Source organism: Sinocyclocheilus rhinocerous, unplaced genomic scaffold, assembly GCF_001515625.1.
Source record: "Sinocyclocheilus rhinocerous isolate Xijiao unplaced genomic scaffold, SAMN03320098_v1.1 scaffold1618, whole genome shotgun sequence".
Classification (NCBI taxonomy): domain Eukaryota; kingdom Metazoa; phylum Chordata; class Actinopteri; order Cypriniformes; family Cyprinidae; genus Sinocyclocheilus; species Sinocyclocheilus rhinocerous.
In genome coordinates this window covers 22,952-27,467 of record NW_015647041.1, presented here as the reverse complement: position 1 = coordinate 27,467, position 4,516 = coordinate 22,952, and the positions used below count along the sequence as shown (strand labels likewise).

General features: G+C 43.1%; 2 non-coding genes across 2 annotated transcripts; both read left to right on the top strand.

Annotated features, from left to right (window-relative positions):
* The first annotated feature begins 559 nt into the window (after positions 1 to 559).
* Positions 560 to 653, top strand: trnak-uuu (transfer RNA lysine (anticodon UUU)). Its single transcript has 2 exons — positions 560 to 597; positions 618 to 653. It is a non-coding gene; the product is annotated as a tRNA-Lys (tRNA).
* Positions 654 to 3,038: 2,385 nt separating this feature from the next.
* trnai-uau (transfer RNA isoleucine (anticodon UAU)) lies at positions 3,039 to 3,132 on the top strand. Its single transcript has 2 exons — positions 3,039 to 3,076; positions 3,097 to 3,132. It is a non-coding gene; the product is annotated as a tRNA-Ile (tRNA).
* The last annotated feature ends 1,384 nt before the right edge of the window (positions 3,133 to 4,516 follow it).

Sequence of the window (4,516 nt, the reverse complement as noted above, 5' to 3'; positions counted from 1 at the left end):
AGAGACATTTAACTAGCAATGGAGTTCAAAGCCCAACTTAAATTATCAGGGCTGCGTTCCACTCCACTTTTAGACACGTACTCGCAAACTTCCCTAAACACTTCTCTCGGGGGAATCCCTGCTGCCATTTTTAATTGTGTTCCACTTCGTGAAGAATGGAGTTCAAAGCCTAACTTAAATTATCAGGGCTGCGTTCCACTCCACTTTTAGATACGCACTCGCAAACTTCCCTAAACACTTCTCTCAGGGGAATCCCTGCTGCCATTTTTAATTGTGTTCCACTTGGTGAAGTGAACGAGGTAAGTTTAAATGGATAGTCCCTCGACCCATCGATTTGGACCGAGGGAGCGAGTCTGCTTCATATGCACACTTCGGGTCACTCCATAGACCACAATGCATCATGATTGTGACGTCATCGCAGATCGCGTTTCGTTTATCCCCACCCCATACAACTCTATAATACATGATTAAAAAAAAAAAAATTATAACAGCCCAAGCATACCTATATACACATAGAATGCTGCACCAAACAAATTCGTAATACTCGTTTATGTCACCTGCTCCAGTGGCGCAATTGGTCAGCGCGCTGTATTTTTAAGACAGTACGCAGCAGAGCAATGCCGAGGTTGTGAGTTCGAGCCTCACCTGGAGCAAGGTTTTAGAAAGCGAGAAACGTTTCAGTAGCCTTGGATTTCAAAGCCTAAGATAAACGATCAGTTGAAAATTAGATTCCTGTTATCACTTAGAAGAAAGGTCGCAGTGTAGCTTTTAATATCAGTCTAACTAAAGACCATTGTGTTTGATAATATGCATTTGAGTCAACAGGTCTAGTGGTGCAGCTGGTCAGCAGCTCCAGTGGTGCAATCGGTCAGCGTGCGGTTCTTATAAGGCAGTATGCAGCAGAGCAATGCTGAGGTAATGAGTTCAAGCCTCACCTGGAGCATGGCTTTAGAAAACGAGAGACGGTTCAGTAGCCTTGGATTTCAAAGCCTAAGATAAACGATCAGTTGAAAATTAGATTCCTGTTATCACTTAGAAGAAAGGTCGCAGTGTAGCTTTTAATATCAGTCTAACTAAAGACCATTGTGTTTGATAATATGCATTTGAGTCAACAGCTCTAGTGGTGCAGTTGGTCACCAGCTCCAGTGGTGCAATCGATCAGCGTGCGGTTCTTATAAGGCAGTACGCTGCAGATCAATGCTGAGGTAATGAGTTCAATACTCACCTGGCGCATGGCTTTAGAAAACGAGAGACATTTCAGTAGCAATGGAGTTCAAAGGCTAACTTAAATTATCAGGGCTGCGTACTACTCCACTTTTACACACGCACTCGCAAACTTCCCTAAACACTTCTCTTGGGGGAATCCCTGCTGCCATTTTTAATTGTGTTCCACTTCGTGAAGTGAACGAGTGAAGTTTAAATGTATAGTCCCTCGACCCCTCGATTTGGACCGAGGGAGCGAATCTGCTTCATATGCACACTTCAGGTCACTCCATAGACCACAATGCATCATGATTGTGACGTCATCGCAGATCGCGTTTCGTTTATCCCCACCCCAAAAATAACTTTTGGTTTGTTAGGTTCTGTGATCCAGGGTCACACCTGGCTGGAGATAGATAAACATTCGGTTACACTTTATTTCGATAGTCCACTTTAGACATTGTATTAATTATAAGTAACTTTGTAACTACATGTCAACTAATTCTCATTAATTTGCAACTACATGTCTACTAACTCTCAGAGTAGACTGTTAGGGTAGGTTTAGGGTTAGTAGAATAAGTGGACAAAGAAAGTGTTAGAAGATATTAAGCAGACAGTCTACTAATACTCTACTAACTGCTAGTTGACATGTAGTTGCAAAGTTACTTGCTGTTAATAGAATGTCTAAAGTGGAGTATCGAAATAAAGTGTTACCAGAAACAATTATAACAGCCCAAGCATACCTATATATACATAGAATGCTGCACCACACAAATTAGTAATATTTTTTGGTGTCACCTGCTCCAGTGGTGCAATTGGTCAGTGCGCGGTGCTTATAAGACAATACGCAGCAGAGCAATGCCGAGGTTGTGAGTTCGAGCCTCACATGGAGCAAGGTTTTAGAAAGCGAGAGACGGTTCAGTAGCCATGGAGTTCAAAGCCTAAGATAAACGATCAGTTGAAAATTAGATTCCTGTTATTACTTAGAAGAAAGGTCACGGTGTAGTTTTTAAAACCAGTCTAACTAAAGACCATAGTGTTTGGTAATATGCATTTCAGTCAACAGCTCCAGTGGTGCAATCGGTCAGCGTGCGGTTCTTATAAGGTTGTGCGCAGCAGAGAAATGCAGAGGTTGTGTGTTTGAGCCTCACCTAGGTTTAGTTTTTAGAAATTGAGTGACATTTCAGTAGCACAGGAGGTCATGGCTTAACATTAAAGATTGGTTGAAAATCAGATGTCCGTAATCAGTTAGAAAAATTTAATGGGGTGTTGTGAAAGGTCAGTCTAATGGAAAACCAGCCTACTATTGAATGCCCATCTTCAACTGAGGTGCTAACATTAGGTAGCTTGTTTGCTAATCTTCCATGAAGTGGGACTTGCTTGTGTATTCAGCCTTAGTGGTCTGGCCTTAAAATTGACCAATCTGGTTTGGCTTTCTCACATGGCATTTGGTAATATGCTTTGCAATCAGCCGCTCCAGAGGTGCAACCGGTCAGCGCGCGGTACTTTTAAGGCAGTACGCAGCAGAGCAATGCCGAGGTTGTGAGTTCGAACCTCACCTGGAGCAAGGTTTTAGAAAGCGAGAGACATTTCAGTAGCAATGGAGTTCAAAGCCTAACATAAATGATCAGATGAAAATTAGATTCCTGTTAATGGAAAACCAGCCTTCTATTGAATGCCCATCTTCAACTGAGGTGCTAACATTAGGTAGCTTGTTTGCTAATCTTCCATGAAGTGGGACTTGCTTGTGTATTCAGCCTTAGTGGTCTGGCCTTAAAATTGACCAATCTGGTTTGGCTTTCTCACATGGCATTTGGTAATATGCTTTTCAATCAACCGCTCCAGTGGCGCAACCGGTCAGCGCGTGGTACTTATATGGCAGTACGCAGCAGAGCAATGCCGAGGTTGTGAGTTCGAGCCTCACCTGGAGCAAGGTTTTAGAAAGCGAGAAACGTTTCAGTAGCCTTGGATTTCAAAGCCTAAGATAAACGATCAGTTGAAAATTAGATTCCTGTTATCACTTAGAAGAAAGGTCGCGGTGTAGCTTTTAATATCAGTCTAACTAAAGACCAAAGTGTTTGATAATATGCATTTGAGTCAACAGCTCTAGTGGTGCAGTTGGTCAGCATCTCCAGTGGTGCAGTTGGTCAGCATCTCCAGTGGTGCAATCGGTCAGTGTGTGGTTCTTATAAGGCAGTACGCAGCAGAGCAATGCTGAGGTAATGAGTTCAAGCCTCACCTGGAGCATGGCTTTAGAAAACAAGAGACATTTCAGTAGCAATGGAGTTCAAAGCCTAACTTAAATTATCAGGGCTGCGTTCCACTCCACTTTTAGATATGCACTTGCAAACTTCCCTAAGCACTTCCCTCGGGGGAATCCCTGCTGCCATTTTTAATTGTGTTCCACATCGTGAAGTGAACGAGGGAAGTTTATATAGATAGAACCTCGACCCCTCGATTTGGACCGAGGGAGGGAGTCTGCTTCACATGCACACTTCAGGTCACTCCATAGAACACAATGCAACACGATTGTGACATCATCGTAGATCGCGTTTCGTTTATCCCCACCCCAAACAACTCTACAAACACATGATTTAAAAAAAAAATTATAACAGCCCAAGCATACCTATATACACATAGAATGCTGCACCAAACAAATTCGTAATATTTATTTGTGTCACCTGCTCCAGTGGCGCAATTGGTCAGCGCTTTATTTATAAGACAGTACGCAGCAGAGCAATGCCGAGGTTGTGAGTTCGAGCCTCACCTGGAGCAAGGTTTTAGAAAGCGAGAGACGGTTCAGTAGCCATGGAGTTAAAGCCTAAGATAAACGATCAGTTGAAAATTAGATTCCTGTTATCACTTAGAAGAAAGGTCGCGGTGTAGCTTTTAATAGCAGTCTAACTAAAGACCATTGTGTTTGATAATATGCATTTGAATCAGCATCTCCAGTGGTGCAATCGGTCAGCGTGCGGTTCTTATAAGGCAGCACGCAGCAGAGCAATGCTGAGGTAATGAGTTCAAGCCTCACCTGGAGCATGGCTTTAGAAAACAAGAGACATTTCAGTAGCAATGGAGTTCAAAGCCTAACTTAAATAATCAGGGCTGCGTTCTACTCCACTTTTAGACACGCACTCGCAAACTTCCCTAAACACTTCTCTCGGGGGAATCCCTGCTGCCATTTTTAATTGTGTTCCACTTCGTGAAGTGAACGAGGGAAGTTTAAATGGATAGTCCCTCGACCCCTCGATTTGGACCGAGGGAGCGAGTCTGCTTCATATGCACACTTCAGGTCACTCCATAGACCACAATGCAA